Below are 10,000 nucleotides of genomic sequence, written 5' to 3'. Positions count from 1 at the left end.
TACCACCAAGATCTGCACCGACGGCGGCTCCAGACGGCCTCACGGCCAGTCCTTCTGCGCTCACCGCCGCGACCCTCCTACTCGTCAGGGCTTCATGGCCGGTTAATTAAATAACCGACCGCACATGCCGCTGACGGCCGAGTATAAGCACGACGCTTCAGCGCCATCCATTTTCAGGGCTAGTAACTTCGGCAGGTGAGTTGTTACACACTCCTTGGCGGATTCCGACTTCCATGGCCACCGTCCTGATGTCTTAAGTTACCAACGCCTTTCATGGTATCCCATAAGCGTCGATTTAGGCGCTTTAACTCGGCGTTTGGTTCATCCCACAGCGCCAGTTCTGCTTACCAAAAATGGCCCACTTGGCACTCTGATTCGAGTCTCGCGGCTTCATATAAAGTTCGAGCAAGCCGGAGATCTCACCCATTTAAAGTTTGAGAATAGGTTGAGGCCGTTTCGACCCCAATGCCTCTAATCATTCGCTTTACCGGATGAAACTCGTAAGCGACGAGCGCCAGCTATCCTGAGGGAAACTTCGGAGGGAACCAGCTACTAGATGGTTCGATTAGTCTTTCGCCCCTATACCCAGTTCCGACGATCGATTTGCACGTCAGAATCGCTACGGACCTCCATCAGGGTTTCCCCTGACTTCGTCCTGACCAGGCATAGTTCACCATCTTTCGGGTCCCAGCGTGTACGCTCTTGGTGCGCCTCTTCTCGCAATGAGAATGAGACGCCCCGGGAGTGCGGGGCGACAGCCGTAACGGCCGCCCATCTTCCCTTAGTCCGTGCAAGACGAACTTTCACTTTCATTGCGCCTTTAGGTTTAGTCATGTCCCAATGACTCGCGCACATGCTAGACTCCTTGGTCCGTGTTTCAAGACGGGTCCTGAAAGTACCCAAAGCTATAGCGTCGCAGATCGGCGTTTCAACCGAGTCTGTCCGAGAACTCATTGGCGAACAGCCATTCGTAGACAGAACCGACACCAGGTGCGATTACCGTCATAAACGAACGCGCTTGCCAATGGTCGGACGCTAACTGTGTAGCGGCTCGGCGCCATATGCATACCTTCGAGCGAGTCGACCGGGAAACACCGCGGGTTCGTCCGAAACGGCGAACCGTTCGAACGGGCTCCACCGCGGGCCTTAGATCGACACCCAAAGGATCGCGACGTCCTACTGGGGGAGAAGTGCACGCGTTCGACTTCGGTTCGCATAAACAAAAGGCGCGAACGACGCGTACGCCGTTCGTCGCACGATCATTTAGCGCCGCTATCGAGTCACGCTGAATCTCCCCTTTCGACCTTTCGGGTTTCTCAGGTTTACCCCTGAACGGTTTCACGTACTATTGAACTCTCTCTTCAAAGTTCTTTTCAACTTTCCCTCACGGTACTTGTTCGCTATCGGTCTCGTGGTCATATTTAGCCTTAGATGGAGTTTACCACCCACTTAGGGCTGCACTCTCAAGCAACCCGACTCTGAGGAGAGATCCTCCCGTTATCGGCAACGGTCACTACGGGCCTGGCACCCTCTATGGGCTGTGGCCCCGTTCAAGATGGACTTGGACGCGTCGCACAATCTCGGGATGACGGATCCTCCCTAACACCACATTTCCCGGCGTCCGGTTTCGGCCGCGGGATTCGGTGCTGGGCTTTTTCCTGTTCGCTCGCCGCTACTAAGGAAATCCTAGTTAGTTTCTTTTCCTCCGCTTAATAATATGCTTAAATTCAGCGGGTAGTCTCACCTGCTCTGAGGTCGCAAATATAAATTTGCCTTTATTTTGTCAGACGATAATTACACGTATTCCGTTTATATGGCTGCCTCCAAACAATTTCAAACATCGATCTGACGTCGTTGCGAGAATGTTGTTGTTGTTAATTATAGTGCATAAAATATGCATATAAACAACTTTAACGTCTCGGACACGACGATCGCTTCGTTCGAAATTTAAGCGTTGTGGCTGCTTTTTAATATCGGACGTGCTACGTCTAAACCAACTTTCACCAACAAACTAATAAGAATGTCAGCCGCTATTGCGTTTTAGGATGCCGCGTTATTTTTTATATTGTTTTTATTGTTGTCTACGTTGCATAATATTTTATTATGACAACCGACAATCAATTAACAATTATAGTAACGCGTCATATTTGCACCCAACACGCTCCGACGTAATTGTCTACACAACATTGTGCGCTGTGTTTAAGACAAAAACCGAGCAGTCTTTGAAATTGACACGACCCTCAGCCAGGAGTGGTCCGGGAACAGTATATCCGAGGACCGCAATGTGCGTTCGAAATGTCGATGTTCATGTGTCCTGCAGTTCACAAGTTGACGCGCAATTAGCTGCGTTCTTCATCGACCCACGAGCCAAGTGATCCACCGTTCAGGGTAATCTTTTCAAACAAATTTAAAATATTATTACATAACGCACCGTTCCACATCGAAATCGTTTCATCATCACACAACAACAAAAATAACTACTTAAGGTTATTACAATTGTGATGTATATGTGAGAAACGGACCAATCGAAAGAAACGTTCGGCGTTATATTTTATAATATTTTATTTAATTAAAGTGGCATTTGTATCTACTTATCGAAAAGAGTATGCAGTTATAGTTTAAGTTTACATAAAGAATAACCCGATGATATTAACGTTTTATAAATACGTATATATATCTATTAGGTTTTTTTTCTCTATCAACTTTGTCTATAAAACTCTGCTCCTTTTGCGATAAGCATTATGTATATTTATTAAATAGAAAATATGTCGAAAAACCAGACGTTTTCTTCAAACAAACGCCACAGCTACAAACTTAATCACAACAATATTTACCAAACAATACAATTGTAGGGTGTTTTGTGTGATACGTCGTTTGGTGGGCATTCTAAGAACGTCCGTCGACATAAAAACGAATCAAAAGAAAAGCACAGGCAGTGCAAAACGTTCCTTCGTCAGTCGGGCGTATATCATTTAAAACCCACAGAATCTAAAAAAGTTAATAAATAAACTTTTTTATTTAGATTCCTACGGTTCGTCGCGTCGTTAAAGTAAATTATTACTTCGACGCATGCGGAACCCAGGTACCCGAAAACCGTAAGCCTAAGCGTTTTTTTCCAAACATCACTCTCTATCGATAAAGTAAATTGATTTTATGTATTTATAAATGTGCGTTTGTATGTATAGTAGTATAGTAGTAGTATATTTTGTTATTGGTTGTTTCGAGCTTTTTATTGTTATAAAACGTTTTTGTAGTCTTGTACATAAAGTACAGACGAATAGACAGCCCCTATTATTATTTATTAATAAACTCCAACCATTTACAAATTAAATTACAACTACAACATCTCTTTTACACATTAATTATACACCATCTTTATTTTCTTTTTTCCGAAGCGAATACGATGAAGAAAATACGCAAAGACTGGCTTACAAAATCGTAAGCCTAAGCGTTTATTTTTCAAACATCACTCACCATCGGTAAAGTAAAATGATGGTATGTATAAATGTGTGTTTGTATGTACAGTAGCGTAATAATTTTGTTGTTGGTTGTTTCGAGTTTATTTATTATTATGGTTTGTATGTATAAAGTTTTATTCGTGTACATAAAGTACGATCGTATTGGCAGACACCATTATTATTCATTCTTGTTTGTTATTATAAATAACTCCAACCATATACAAATACTACAACAACAACAACAACATCTCTTGCACATTAATTATACACCACCACTGTATTAGTACTTTTTTTCGAAGCGAATACGATGATGGAAATACGCTAAGACCGGCACTGCGAAAGCAATAATAAAACGTTAGCACATAACCATCTTTCGACAATATTGATTCGTGTTAATGTTCAAAAAAATTCTTCGAAAACGTCGTTTACGGCACGTTTACAATCGATTTATAAAATAAATCGAAAAACGTAACAACAGATCCGCTTAATGCAAGACGACCCGTTGTTGCTTTTCCGTTCGACGCATAATGAAGAATTTTGTATGAGAATTGATCATCATACGAATAGTGTATGTATGTGTGTGTTTTTTGTTGATCAGCACAGACAAAATGTGTGTATGTGTGACAACTAAACAACAACATTTACACGTTAATGATCCTTCCGCAGGTTCACCTACGGAAACCTTGTTACGACTTTTACTTCCTCTAAATGATCAAGTTTGGTCATCTTCCCAGCAACATCGGCAACGTCGAAACGCCACCGCGCACCGGTCCGAAGACCTCACTAAATCATTCAATCGGTAGTAGCGACGGGCGGTGTGTACAAAGGGCAGGGACGTAATCAACGCGAGCTTATGACTCGCGCTTACTGGGAATTCCTCGTTCATGGGGAACAATTGCAAGCCCCAATCCCTAGCACGAAGGAGGTTCAGCGGGTTACCCGGACCGCTCGGTCAGGGAGGACACGCTGATTCCTTCAGTGTAGCGCGCGTGCGGCCCAGAACATCTAAGGGCATCACAGACCTGTTATTGCTCAATCTCGTGCGGCTAGAAGCCGCCTGTCCCTCTAAGAAGAATTGTTTGTACGCCGACAGTAAAAACCGCACATAGAGACCGGGCGAACCCGGCTCCAGCGGGTATTTGGGATGTCGAAATACGCCTATTTAGCAGGCTAGAGTCTCGTTCGTTATCGGAATTAACCAGACAAATCGCTCCACCAACTAAGAACGGCCATGCACCACCACCCACCGAATCAAGAAAGAGCTCTCAATCTGTCAATCCTTCCGGTGTCCGGGCCTGGTGAGGTTTCCCGTGTTGAGTCAAATTAAGCCGCAGGCTCCACTCCTGGTGGTGCCCTTCCGTCAATTCCTTTAAGTTTCAGCTTTGCAACCATACTTCCCCCGGAACCCAAAAGCTTTGGTTTCCCGGAAGCTGCCCGCCGAGTCATCGGAGGAACGTCGGCGGATCGCTAGCTGGCATCGTTTATGGTTAGAACTAGGGCGGTATCTGATCGCCTTCGAACCTCTAACTTTCGTTCTTGATCAATGAAAGCGTTTTTGGCAAATGCTTTCGCTTCTGTCCGTCTTGCGACGATCCAAGAATTTCACCTCTAACGTCGCAATACGAATGCCCCCATCCGTTCCTATTAATCATTACCTCGGGGTTCCGAAAACCAACAAAATAGAACCGAGGTCCTATTCCATTATTCCATGCACACAGTATTCAGGCGAAGTTTTAGCCTGCTTTAAGCACTCTAATTTGTTCAAAGTAAACGTGCCGGCCCACCTCGACACTCAATGAAGAGCACCGCGGCGGGATTGAGTTGGGCCGCCCTCTCGAGCTAAGCCCACCGGCAGGACGTCCCGCGAAACGCCAGTTAACACCGCGAACGATGAACCGGCGGCGCGGGACACAAATTCGACTACGAGCTTTTTAACCGCAACAACTTTAATATACGCTATTGGAGCTGGAATTACCGCGGCTGCTGGCACCAGACTTGCCCTCCAATTGATCCTCGTTAAAGGGTTTAGAGTGTACTCATTCCGATTACGGGGCCTCGGATGAGTCCCGTATCGTTATTTTTCGTCACTACCTCCCCGTGCCGGGAGTGGGTAATTTGCGCGCCTGCTGCCTTCCTTGGATGTGGTAGCCGTTTCTCAGGCTCCCTCTCCGGAATCGAACCCTGATTCCCCGTTACCCGTTACAACCATGGTAGGCGCAGAACCTACCATCGACAGTTGATAAGGCAGACATTTGAAAGATGCGTCGCCGGTGCGAGACCGTGCGATCAGCGTAAAGTTATTCAGATTCACCAAGTTGTACGATGACGGCGAAACCGCCACCGATTGGTTTTGATCTAATAAAAGCGCTCCTTCCGTCTCCGGTCGGAGCTCTGTTTGCATGTATTAGCTCTAGAATTACCACAGTTATCCAAGTAAATGTGGGTACGATCTAAGGAACCATAACTGATTTAATGAGCCTTTCGCGGTTTCACCTTAATTTGGCTTGTACTGAGACATGCATGGCTTAATCTTTGAGACAAGCATATGACTACTGGCAGGATCAACCAGGGAACTGTGTTTTTGTGTTTTTTGAGACAGACGAGAGAATAAAATACTCATCATCATCGTTTATAAAGATGAAGAATATGCGCGTTTGTGCGAAACAATCTAACATATAAGAAAGTAACGCCACGCTATTTCTTCTTTTCTTCGTACGATATAGTCGTTAAACACCACAACACATATATCGGTCAATAAAGGCATAATAATAATATTTATAATATTATTTTTTACCTTTGCCGATTTAAAAGTTCAAACATTCTCTTCACTCTTCGCAAGATTGAATGCGACGTGAATTTATGAAATTCTTTCGAATCCATAAACGTTACGAATATTATATAAATATTCTCGCTCGGATATTAGAGAGTTGACGCATTTATTATTTTTGTTTGTTTAAATCACAAACATTTGTTAGTTCAACAAAGTTTGATTGCATAAGGACCGCCAACGTAAGAGAATACGTTTTGCCGCATCCGCAATCTCGCTGTGGGGAACTGGGCGAGCCACAAAATCACAAAATAAAGCAATCTCGCAAGCAAAGCCCTATTCGAATTCGATAGCGGAAATGTGCGATAAACGTCGATAAATTGGAAGCAAATGCAGAACGTATACATAATCGGTCGTTTTGTCGTCGTCATTTATGATAAACTTCGACTAAACCGTTACACCGTTCATATCGCCTCACTCAACGCATCGACACACACCACTACCATACATATACCAGCGCGACACCGATCGAGGCAGCCGCTCGGTATTGGATATGCGCACCGCTCCACTGACATAGCTCCACAGGCGACGTCTACCGAAGCGCACAGCTCTATAACTATAAGGCATACACACAAAGGGGAGAAAATATTTTAAATATTGATAATATTAAAAAGTCATATTTTATATTTAAACCATTATAAAATTTAATTATAAAAACGTTTGTTTAAAAAAAAATTATTAATTAATAAAAACAAAATTATTCTAAGCGCCGTACTTCGTAAACGTCGTACTTCGTTCGTCGTATGTGCAAAGTCAAATGAATGCTGTAGTTAGTCGCAGTTGGAACGTCTGAATGTCGTACAACCTAACAATAATTTTGAGTGCCCTAATGTGTAGACGTCGTACTTCGCGAACGTCGCACTTCGTAAACGACGTACTTCGTGAACGTCGCACTTCGTGAACGTCGCACTTCGTAAACGACGTACTTCGTGAACGTCGCACTTCGTAAACGACGTACTTCGTGAACGTCGTACTTCGCAAAGGTTATGCAATATTCATACACATTTGGTGTATTGCAAGTTGCATTTTAATAAATATTATGCATTTTTATGTTTTAATTTAATATCTAGGCCAAAATACTAAGTTTATTTAATTGTTAAATGTGTACGTTTATTTACAGATACGTAATTTACATAAAAATTTGTTTTTTTTTATTATATGCAAACTACAAATAAAATATTTAATATTTTTGAACGTTGTACTTCGTGTAAGTTATGCAATATTGATACAAATTTAGTGTATTGCGGGTCGCAATAATATTAATTTATACTTGAACGTAGTACTTCGTGAAGGTTATGCAACATCAGTACATATTAAGTGTATTGCAGGTTGCATTATTATTAATTTATGTTTTCTCACTTTTTACCTTAATATAAAAATAATGTAATATTTTTGGACGTCGTACTTCGTAAAAGTTATGCAATATTGATGCACATCTGTTGTGCTGCGGGTTGCATTTTATAAATTTAATGTATTTTTATGATTTACTTTAATGTCTAGGCAAAAAAACAATTTTGATTAGTTGCTAAATGTTTACATTTATTTAGAGATACGTAATTTGCAAAAAAATTTGCTGTTTTTTTTATTATATACCACAGAAATAAAATTCTTTAATATTCTTGAACGTCGTACTTCGTGTAGGTTATGCAATATTAATACAAATTTAGTGTATTGCGGGTCGCAATAATATTAATTTATATTTAAACGTAGTACTTCGTGAAGGTTATGCAACATCAGTACATATTCAGTGTATTGCAGGTTGCACTATTATTAATTTATGTCTTCTCACTTTTTGCCTCAATATAAAAAAAATTTAATATTTTTGGACGTCGTACTTCGTAAAGGTTATGCAATATTAATGCACATCTAGTGTGCTGCGGGTTGCATTCTATAAATTTAATATATTTTTATGTTTTACTTTAATATCTAAGCAAAAAAACAATTTTGATTAGTTGCTAAATGTTTACATTTATTTACAGATACGTAATTTGCAAAAAAATTTGCTGGTTTTTTATTATATACCACAGAAATAAAATTCTTTAATATTTTTGAACGTTGTACTTCGTAAAAGTTATGCAATTTTGATACACAATTAATGTATTGTGGGTTGCATTATTATTATTTAATGTTTACGTTTTACTTCATTACTTTGTGAACGTCGTACTTCGTTTGTACTATGAACGCTGCATTTCGTCGCAGTCGGAAGCAACTGCAAATAATCGTCTTACAAGAAAATCGTGATTTTGAGTGCCGTACTTTGCAAACGTCGTACTTCGTCTGTACTATGTACAAAGTCAATTGAACGCTGTTATTCGTCGCAGTCGGCAGCAAGTGCAAATAAACGTCGTACAAGAAAATAATGATTTTGAGTGCCGTACTTCGCAAACGTCGTACTTCGTCTGTACCATGTACAAAGTCAATTGAACGCTAAACTTCGTCGCAGTCGGAAGCAACTGCAAATAAACGTCTTACAAGAAAATCACGATTTTGAGTGCCGTACTTCGCAAACGTCGTACTTCGTCTGTACTATGTACAAAGTCAATTAAACGCTGTACTTCGTCGCAGTCGGCAGCACGTGCAAATAAACGTCGTACAAGAAAATCACAATTTTGAGTGCCGTACTTCGCAAACGTCGTACTTCGTCTGTACTATGTACAAAGTCAATTGAACGCTGTACTCCGTCGCAGTCGGCAGCACATGCAAATAAACGTCGTACAAGAAAATCACGATTTTGAGTGCCGTACTTCGCAAACGTCGTACTTCGTCTGTACTATGTACAAAGTCAAATGAACGCTAAACTTCGTCGCAGTCGACAGCAAGTGCAAATAAACGTCGAACAAGAAAATCATGATTTTGAGTGCCGTACTTCGCAAACGTCGTACTTCGTCTGTACTATGTACAAAGTCAATTGAACGCTGTACTTCGTCGCAATCGGCAGCACGTGCAAATAAACGTCGTACAAGAAAATCACGATCTTGAGTGCCGTACTTCGTAAACGTCGTACTTTGTCTGTACTATGTACAAAATCAAATGAACGCTGCATTTTGTCGCAGTCAGAAACAAAGCAAACGTCGTGCAATGAAACAATAATTTTGAGCGCTGCATTTGTGAGCGCCGTACTTCGTTTGTTACTTTATGGTCACATGAACGTCGTATTTCATCGCACAGAGCACCATACTTAATGCACTTAAATGAACGTTGTACTTCGTACAAGTTAGGCAATATTAATACACATTTGGTGTATTGCGGGTTGCATTATTAATTTACAAAAATAGCTATGATTTTATATACAACTAAAAATAATTCATAATATTTAAACGTCGTACTTCGTAACACTAATACAATATTTAAACAAATGTAGTACTTCTTGAATATAGGCAATTTTCATACACGTTTACTGTGAAACGAGTTGCGTTACAATTAAAGTATACGTAGTACTTCGTGGTTTTAGGCAACTTTAGCGCGCGTTTCGTGTATTGTTGGTTGCATACCTTTAAACAAAATGATTGTGTCATCACTATTTTACCACATGAGCAATCGTGACTTATTATATGCAGTAGTTATTAAGCAGTGAATGGTGCAAGGCGAGCGCTATGTGCTAGGCGAGAGCTATGTGCTAGGCGAGAGCTATGTGCTAAGTCCGTAGAACGAAGTATGTCGTTCGAATAATTTGCTGGCTTTCTTCTACTCTTCCTCTCTCTCTCTCTCTCTCTCT

At 41.4% G+C, this 10,000-nt stretch overlaps 3 non-coding genes across 3 annotated transcripts in view; all 3 read right to left on the bottom strand.

Moving 5' to 3' along the window:
* Nucleotides 1–1,758, bottom strand: part of LOC135267497 (large subunit ribosomal RNA) — a 4,035-nt gene extending 2,277 nt beyond the window's left edge. Inside the window, exon 1 of the ribosomal RNA XR_010335917.1 lies at nt 1–1,758. This exon is cut by the window's left edge and continues 2,277 nt beyond it. This is a non-coding gene — a ribosomal RNA (large subunit ribosomal RNA).
* A 476-nt stretch (nt 1,759–2,234) lies between these two features.
* On the bottom strand, nt 2,235–2,391 carry LOC135267487 (5.8S ribosomal RNA). Its single transcript, XR_010335907.1, has one exon. It is a non-coding gene; the product is annotated as a 5.8S ribosomal RNA (ribosomal RNA).
* Nucleotides 2,392–4,107: 1,716 nt separating this feature from the next.
* LOC135267492 (small subunit ribosomal RNA) lies at nt 4,108–6,030 on the bottom strand. Its single transcript, XR_010335912.1, has one exon. It is a non-coding gene; the product is annotated as a small subunit ribosomal RNA (ribosomal RNA).
* Between the last annotated feature and the right edge of the window lie 3,970 nt (nt 6,031–10,000).

This window comes from Tribolium castaneum, unplaced genomic scaffold (genome assembly GCF_031307605.1).
Source record: "Tribolium castaneum strain GA2 unplaced genomic scaffold, icTriCast1.1 ptg000044l, whole genome shotgun sequence".
NCBI lineage: Eukaryota > Metazoa > Arthropoda > Insecta > Coleoptera > Tenebrionidae > Tribolium > Tribolium castaneum.
The sequence above is the reverse complement of the archived record's forward strand: the minus strand, read 5'-3'. Positions and strand labels throughout refer to the sequence as shown.